The following is a 9,265-nucleotide window of genomic DNA, read 5'->3' as shown; positions in this document are numbered from 1 at the left end:
GAGTCAAAAAGCCAAAGAAAAGAAAAAGAAAAATATGGCTAAGGATGGAAACAAAGTATAGAAAAAAAAGAAAATAACAAGGTTTTCTCTAAGTTACATAATATGAAGGCTCTATTATCTCGGACTTGTCCTTTTGAATATCCATTTCCTTCCTTCTTAAACCATCTCCTAATCCCCGTAAACACCTAATAAAGACCTCTAGCTCAATTAGGAATAGGTTAGTGTGATAGTAAGTGGCGATGTGTTTGATCGACTCAGAACTTTCCTTTGTTTGTCATTGAGATTGTAAGGTAAAGTGTGCCCATCAACGCGATCGAGTAGCTTAAACTTGAGTGGAAAAATCAGAGTGTTGTATCTTGACTATTATTGTGAGAACCTACTTAAGGACGTTATTCCGAGTTTCAGAAACGGACCTGTTAATGCATTTCATAGTATTACTCATTGTATATATGTTTATTCGTAGATAATCGATTATTAGGCATATATTAACTTAGGTTTCGACTTGATATTTCTGTATGCGTTACTAGTGAGATGTATAGATAATTGGGAGCATGAATAAGGAAACAATAGTTTTATTTCTTAGTCGTTGTAGTATAGATGAAGTTTGTGAGTACCTTCACTGGAAAACTCTCACAAGGCTAGAACTCGTCCACTAGGGAATTCCTAGTGGTTTAAGGCCTTATTGCATATGGTAAATGCAATCGCACTCAGCGAAACTAGAGTAGTTAGAACTCCATTTTTTTGGTCACTTATTCTAATTTCTCATATTTGCTTGAGGACAAGCAAAATGCTGTTTGGGGGTGGTTTGATAAGAGCTCAAATCTATAGTTTTAACCCCTTAACAATCATACTTTTATACCAATTATGTGAGTAATAATTAAGAGTTAATACTGATTACGTGTTTTTATGCGTTTCAGGCTTCAAAGTCACTTATGTACAGAAATGTGCCACCTTGATGAGATAAAGGAGCAATGGTTGGTTGCTAAGGAGTTCTGTGATTAAAGGCCAAGATTCGAGAAGACAAAGCCTTTGTAAAGCCTACTCAGACCTTGAAAAGTCAAAGTCCATGCGGGCAGAAACAGTGCACAAAGTCAGTAGAACTTCCGAATACCGTATCTTTGGACTCAGACCTTGGAATTGGGCCTACCTTATGTCAAAACGACTGGCTCGGGAAGAGCTTTCCAATGGTCCAAGCTTTGGCCCAATCAGAGGAGCTGAAGTGGACCGAATCCAGCTGAAGAGCCCTTTTTAGACTGAAGAAATTAGGTTTTGGTCCCGATTTTCCGGCCCAAAACATGGCTCCAAGCCCATGCACGATTTTTGGATCTGATTTCCTCCTTATCAAGAAGGAGGACTTAACTCTGAAGATATCTAGGAGCTTAGGATAGAAAGTAGCCATTAGAATAGCTTCTAGATCTAGTTTTAATGGTTTTTAATTAAGTTTAGTTTCATTTCATTCCTTGTTTTAGATTAAACCTTTAAAATATTGTTATTCATTTGATTAGATTAATAAAATAGTTTATTATTATTCAATTCGTTTTTTGTCATTACATTTATAGATCTAGTTTAAATTCTTGTTGATATCATTTCTTAATTATTAATTAGATTTCAATTATTGTTTGTTAAATTAGTAAAGTTGGAATCTTGATATTATGTTTAGTTTAGATTCATATGGAAATGATTGCGGAATGATTCTCGGCTAAACCTCCATTAGAGGGGGTTGAGAAGCCTTGATGAAAGCTTGATTCCGATTATCGTAGAGTCGTCGTAATTTCTATTCCACTCTAGAAACGATTAATTCACTATGAGAATGGGTTTAATCGTTCACATGCTAGTTATGAATTGGTAGAAGTGTCATGTGTAATTAGGGATTAGGAAGAACCAATTGTTCTGTGTAGCAGTTCAATTCGGATTACGACGATTCATCGTTAGTAAGTTAAGTTGAGTTAAGGTGGAATCAATCCCCCCTAATTCCTTATCATAAAAAAATCAACGCAAAGATTCCGTAGTTAATTAGTCGATCTTGTGGGTAGTTGCATCGTAGTTTATAATTAAGTAAAATCTCTCATTAGACTTTAGTTAAGATTGATTAGACTTAGAAAACATTACATGTGAAAGAACTAGGAGTGGAACTAATCATCTACTCCACTATATCTCAATAGGATTGAGTAGAAATCTTTTGATAAATCTAGTAACAAATCAGTTTTAGTTTTACTTTCGTTTAGAGTTTCATCGCTTTATTCATTAGTAAAACTATTTATTTTACGTATTATCACATATGATCTACTAACCATAAAGAACATCTCTACAAAAATGCAACTCGTTTGATATCCTCTAACTTAGATAAAATTGTTTTCCACTTTTGAATATATATATATATATATATAAAGGTCCAGAAATGTTTAGTTTTTGCATTCATCTTTTCACAGTGTTAAAAATTGTCAAACAAGTTGAATTTTTGTAGAGATGTTCTTTATAGTTAGTAGATCATATGCACAAAATATTAGGGTTTAAATCATTTTGTAGGTGGTTGTGGGTGTTTTAGATTTGGTACTTATTTAAGGTCCTTATTTAAAGTCCTTTTAGGAGCCGGGCTATATATATATATATATATATATATATATATATATATATATATATATATATATATATATATATATATATATATATATATATATAATAAATTTGTTTGTCAACCACGTGCATCTTGCTAGTTTATATAAAGATCAAAGTTTCGTTACAAAAAAAACACACACACATAAAATTTTGGCTTTAAGTCAATAGATTCGGTTTTAAACCAAACCGAACTGATTTTACATTTCGGTTAGAACCTGGTTTTCTTCTAGCTACGGTTCGATTACGGTTTGGAAAATTAGAAACCAACCCTTGTGATTCGGTCTATATATTTAGACTAAACTGACCCGAACCGAACCTTGGACAGCCCTCCATAAAATTGGGCAAGCAACATTTTTGCAACTTAACATTTGAGTGATCTTTCAAAGATCTCAGCCGGGTTTTGAGGAACCCCTCCTCACTATCGAGTAGGCTAATTTAGATCTCCTTTCTTTTATTATTTAGCCTTTCCTCCTTTATGATTTTAAAATTTATAAAACAACTATAAAATATTTACATATACCCCCCTAATAATATCTTTCTAGTTCAACCGGCAGTCTCTTACTCTTTCTCAATTAGAAATTGCAAACACCTACATTTCCTTCTCTAATAATGTCTTCTAAATTGAATTAACTTTCCACATCAATTTATTTGTATATCTGACGAACAACAATCTATTTTTAAAGGTACTTCACTTTATCTCTTTTTTATTAATCTCGATTTTAAGTAAATTGTTGTTGTTACTTGATTGATCTCAAGTAATTGATAGTCTTTGGTTTTCAATGAAAGATCTTCCCCGACCTCAAAAGCTTTTCGGCCCATTGGGCTATGAAGGCCGGGTCAGGCTTTGGGCTTATAGATCACCAGACACCAGATAAAAGAAACAAAGGGCATAAAAGTCAATCCACAACAAAAAGACCAACATTTCCTCGAGTCCAACAAAACAAACAAGATGAACGGCTATAATCAAGTGGGAGCATTTTTTCTCACTCTTCTTCCCTCGCTTTGAGGTTTCCATCAAAATTCAGATTGCAGTGACTGCAAAAGAGGCCACACCAAAAAAATTCATGGTTAGATGAAATGGGAATCTTCAAAAAGATTCAAACTTTACACTATAATGGTGGTAAGAAGTTACAAACATTCACTCTTTTGTATACTTTGTTCCATTTCATTCTCAAAACCCATCTTTAGATCTTTCAATACTAACTCTATCAATACAAAGTGTATTGCAAATGCCCCTTCTAATATAATTGTAAGTTTCAGCTCAAATTCACATTTTTACAAGAATGAAAGAAATGAGACCAATGCTCAGTTAGTAAAACTTTTAGCAAATAGTGTGAAATCACCTTTTTTAGAATCTGTTTATAGAATAAGTAATACCCTTTTTAAGTATAAACATTGGTGTGATTCTTTGGAAATGGAGTTGGAGGGGTTGGATGTAATGTGGACTAGCTACATTGTTAATCAGGTGTTGAAGAGAGTGCCTGATTCTGTTTTGGGGTTTTGTTTTTATAATTGGGTGGAGTTGAGATTGGGTTTTGTGCACGATTACTATACGTATAAGTCTATGATATGTTTATTGATTAGAGATTGTAGGTTCGAGGATTTGTCGGAATTTTTGCGTAGGATCAAGGACGGCGGTTTTATATTCATCGGTCTATTTATCGGATTTTGATATCGGGGTATGTTAGAGCTGGTTTGATTGATTTAGCTATTTGGACATTTGATGAAATGATTGAGTCTAATTGTAGAGTGTTTAGTGTAGATTATAATCGATTTATTGGAGTATTAATTCAAGAAGGTCGGTTTGATTTAGCTGAAAGGTATTATTGTGAAATGATCCCACAGGGTTTTTCGTTGAGCTCATTTACTTATTCAAGGCTCATTTCGGTCTTTGTAAGGTGAGAAACCTGGGTTTGATTGAGAGACTTTTACATGACATGGATAAACTTATGTTGGTCCCTGATATTTGGGCTTATAATATATATCTGAATGTCTTGTGCAAGGAGGAAAGATTGATACTGCAATTGAGGTTCTGAAGACAATGTATTGTAAGGGAAGTGAGCCTGATGTTGTTACCTATACCACAATAATAGATGGTTTTTGTAAATTTGGACGATACGAGTCTGCAGTTGAGATTTGGCATGAAATGGTAGGAAGAGGGTTTAGTCCAGATGTTGTAGCTTGTGGAGCTCTGGTTTTTGGCCTTTGTGAGCGAGGGAAGGTTGATTTGGCTTATGAGCTTACCCTGGGAATGATGAAGCACCAAGTTGAGTTTAGCATTTCAGTCTATAATGCTCTTATTAGTGGGTTTTGTCAAGCCGGACGGGTAGACAAAGCCCAAGTTATAAAGGCATTCATGCGGAGAAATGGATGTGAGCCAGATTTGGTGACTTACAACATACTCTTAAATTATTGTTGTGATGAGCTTATGTTAGAGGATGCAGAGAAGTTGATGGATAAGATGGAGAGGAGTGGGTTAAAACCAGATAGTTACAGTTACAACCAACTTCTAAAGGGGCTGTGCAAAGCCAGGCGTTTAAACAAAGCCTACCTTTTGATGGTGGGTAAGATGGAGATGAGAAGTCTATGCGATGTTGTATCATTTAACACTCTTATCGCAGCACTTTGCAAAGCTAGTCACACGAAAAGGGCCTATGAATTATTTGAGGAGATGAGTGGAAAGGGGATAGTTGCTGATACTGTGACCTACACTGTTCTCATAAATACTTTCTTTGGAGAAGGTCGTGCAGATTTAGCTGAGGATCTTTTTGATCAAATGCTGAGCATGAATTTGATTCCTGATCGAGTTGTATACACTACAATGGTTGATCACCTATGCAAGACTGGGAGAATAGAGCTGGCTCGGAACTTTTTTCTGGACATGATTGAGAAGGGAATTGCCCCTGACGTAGTTGCTTACAATTCCCTTATAAATGGGCTTTGCAAGGCTTTCATGGTAGACGAAGCAATGCATCTTTATGAGGATATGTGTTGTAGTAGGGCTCATCCCGATGAGGTGACCTATAAGTTGATAATTGAAGGGCTCATTCGGGAAGAAAAGCTCTCAATGGCTTGTAGATTCTGGGACCAGATGATGGAGAACGGATTTACGCTTGATAGAGCAGTTTCAGAGACACTGGTTAATGCCATCAAAGTGAAGGATGTTGCCAATGTTAGAAGAGGTAAGTCAACAGAATTTAAATAATAAGTTACTTCATTTTAGTTGCATAGAGTGGCATGCTTGCGTATTGATTTTATTCGAAAGGCATTTTCAGAAGGTTAAAATAAAAATAAATCCTAAAGTTTCTTAGCATGTCTAGAATTGGTGTCCCATCTCTACATGCAACTGTCCACCTACAATGGGGCTATATAATCATAACTTGATAAAGTTATGCCTAGAACTTGAACTAAATAAATTCACCCTATTTATCTAATATTTTTGAAAGTAAAAAATAGCTTAATAAAACAAAATAATCTTTAAAATAGGTGCTCTATCAGAACCGATCTAGATTGTTTAGCATATTTAGCAGTAGCATTTAAAGATGAGAAACTGGTGATGAGATGCTGCTTCTGCATATTTGGTGTTTTACTAAATTAAAGAAGTAAAAAAAAAATTATGGTCTCCCTTTATACTAAAGTCACTTTTATGAATGATTTTTTTTCAGGTTTGAAAAATAGGTAGAAAGGATTGATTCCTTTTTTTACCTTTTGAACTCCTACTGAGGGCAGAGCGATTGGACAAGGCCGGACAGAGTGATATTGCTTTGAGATAATATAATCTCTTTTTGTACCTTGCGGCCATTCTTGGCAGAGGACATTCCAGGTTTGAGTTTTGGACTTATCTATTGTGCTACCAAATATTTTTTTAAATTACACTGCCATCCTTAGACAAAGATCGATGTGGGTGTGGCAGGGTTGCCTCCGTGGAGTCAGTTATGGTCTAGACATCACACTTATGGGGAAACATAGTTTATTGCATCTCTATGATTTGGGGGGAAAATGTTTGTGTCTTATCAATACGAGTTTTGGGCAGTGTTCCATTTAATGATACTCCCATAAGTTAGAAAACTCTAATATATATGTGAGATTATGAGGTGAAATTTGGGCAGTGTTCTGTTACATCAGTTGCTTTCATTGTTTCTTTCTCCAGGTTGGTGAGCTCCCCTTCTAAGGGTGTGATCTGCTGTAGGCCTGGACCAAAAATACTTAGGTGTTGCTCCCCTTCTAAGGGTGTGATCTGCTGTAGGTCTGGACCAAAAATACTTAGGCGTTGCCAACAGATCAGATCCTTGATTCATTTGTGTTATTCAAAGTGAACACTCTTGCTGGAGGGTTTACAATGGTCCGAGAACTTTATCAGGTTACAAACTATTGCATTTTGAAAAACAATACTTCTTGATGCATAGTGCTTCACAATCAAATGTTTTTGTCTAGTTTGTAACCTTAAATGTTTTTTGAATGTAGAGTGCTCGCTCAGAAAAGGCCCACATACTTTTTTTTAAAGAAGTAAATACATAAAAAATCCATGTCTAGTAATGGTGTTGGTGGAGAAGCACAGAAGGCTTCAAGTTCTTAATCAGCTTAATGGTTTGATGCTCAAAGAAGCGACAAAGTTCTGGTGGAGACTAACAGGTTAGTTGGCTACCCTTCATTCTACTGTTGTAGGCTTCTGAAACTCAAATGTGGCAGCTGGCACCTCCATGGCTATACCTTCTTCTATATTTATCTCTATATTTATCTTGAGTGTATTACAATCAATATTTTCCATTCTGAAGGGAGAATCTTTTAAATGGATTGGAACTCAGAGAACAAAATTAAAACTTAGAATGTAATACCGTATTTGTGCAGACTGCAGATATATACAAGATCAACCTCTTAATATGATAAACATTTTCAAAGTGTACTTGGACTTCAATCGAGATTGGTATCAAAAGTTAAGCAAAATAGTGTACTCAGACTAAATTCTTGAGGCACGTAACTGAGTTATTTTTTAATTCGTTTCTCGTTTATGTGCTTGTTCTGTCTCTCCAGTTTAAGTTTGAGAAGCATCATAGCTTCTAGTGTAGAGTTTTTTGTGTTTTTTTTTCCAAGTTGCTCAAATAAGTCACTGGAATAAATTCATTTGGCTAAATTCAGTTGTAACCCTCAGTAAGAAATGCATTTTTGGTGATTAAATTTAGCAGAATTAATTGCGGACAAACAATTTTCCACAGACCTGATACATTGGATGCTGCTGATACATCGTGGACGTTCAAGATTCCACAGGTGACGAACTGTGAAGACATAATTGAGCTTCTTGCTCGCCTCTTCCCAAATTTCACCAGTAAGTTCTCGAGTGGGCGTCCTATTGTGTCTTTAACTGACCATCATTGTATCTCATATTGGTCAGCTAAAATTAGTTATTTAATTGCTGATTAGATGAGCTGCTTTACCAAATTCTGAGCATCTATTCTCGGATGACAAATTTTAAGGCAACAACTTTACATCATTTACCTCTGCATACCTGGTGATGAAGTCACTTTCTTAATGAGCGCATACTACATACAACAAATTATGTTTGCCAATTGCAACGAGTCATTCTCTATTTTTTTACAGCATGCCTGGATGATGTTTGCCCATGACTCTCATTCTAATGTTGGACTGTTGCTATTAATTTGGTTTCCCATCAAAAGCTGAGGAAGTCTTCACCTGCGTTAGCATCTTTTTTTTTAATCCAAAACAAATTCTCGCAATTGTACATGAACGTGGATTAACATGTAATTTTCCTTCATTTGGTTTACTGGTTAAACTAAAGACTACTGTGAATTATATATGCAGGAGATAAGGGGCATGTGCAATGAAGCTGGAATAATTTGCAATTGGTGTACGCACCAGGAAACTCAACTAAGAAAGTTTTTCTTGCTGGGGTAGTAAAATGCGGCCACGAAAGCTAAAGTCTGATTCTAAGTACACCGTCTGCAGCTTGTAATGTGTAGTGCGTACTGGGAGGGGGAGGGAGCGTACATTTGGCCCTTCTGTTTGTCTATTCCGTCTATACTACTACTACTATTATAAAGGAGCTGCTTTCTCTACACTTTCAAACAGAACACTTCATTCCAAATTTGTAATCTATGAGAATGGAATAAGGTCGTCTTTTTAGCAACATAAAAAGGAAATCTGATTTGTTCCCGTCTGTCTCCCCATGAAGTAAGCTTTTATCTTTCAATCCTTCTCTCCCCTTTCTCCTACCCAACCAAAAACAACATTTCCATTGAACTAGAAAAACAAAATATCAATAAGGGGGTATCAATAAGGATTAACGTCGATTGCAGAAACCATAGTCCTTCAAAGGGACGCTATAAGGTGATATGAGGTGCAGGTAACCAAGCGACCTTCAGCCATATAAAAAAATTGCTGCATAAACTGCAATTCATCTAGCATCAATGTTCCAAGCTTCTTCTTTCATTATAGAAGGGGATAACAGAAGGGCAGGGAGCCTCTTATTAGATCTGTTAAGTCTATGATTAGTAAGATTAGAGTAATGAGTTCTGCTCATTTTCTTTGGTTAAGTAGGAGTTTAAATGGGGAGGCCCATGAGCTGGCAAGGTGGGCAATTAAAAGTCTAGACTTTGTATTGTTAAACTCAATTGTGATTTGACGCAAGTTTAAG

The 9,265-nt window shown here is 35.8% G+C and overlaps 1 pseudogene across 1 annotated transcript; it reads left to right on the top strand.

Annotated features, from left to right (window-relative positions):
• Positions 1-4,344: 4,344 nt before the first annotated feature.
• On the top strand, positions 4,345-8,788 carry LOC147508033 (uncharacterized; annotated as a pseudogene). The gene is made up of 6 exons (XR_015215528.1): positions 4,345-5,798; positions 6,282-6,439; positions 6,767-6,958; positions 7,081-7,248; positions 7,800-7,939; positions 8,434-8,788. The product of XR_015215528.1 is annotated as an uncharacterized LOC147508033 (transcript).
• The last annotated feature ends 477 nt before the right edge of the window (positions 8,789-9,265 follow it).

The sequence above is a fragment of the Coptis chinensis genome, chromosome 3 (assembly GCF_015680905.1).
Source record: "Coptis chinensis isolate HL-2020 chromosome 3, ASM1568090v1, whole genome shotgun sequence".
Taxonomy (NCBI): domain Eukaryota; kingdom Viridiplantae; phylum Streptophyta; class Magnoliopsida; order Ranunculales; family Ranunculaceae; genus Coptis; species Coptis chinensis.
Note: the sequence above shows the minus strand (reverse complement) of the source record. Positions and strands in the feature narration are given on the sequence as shown.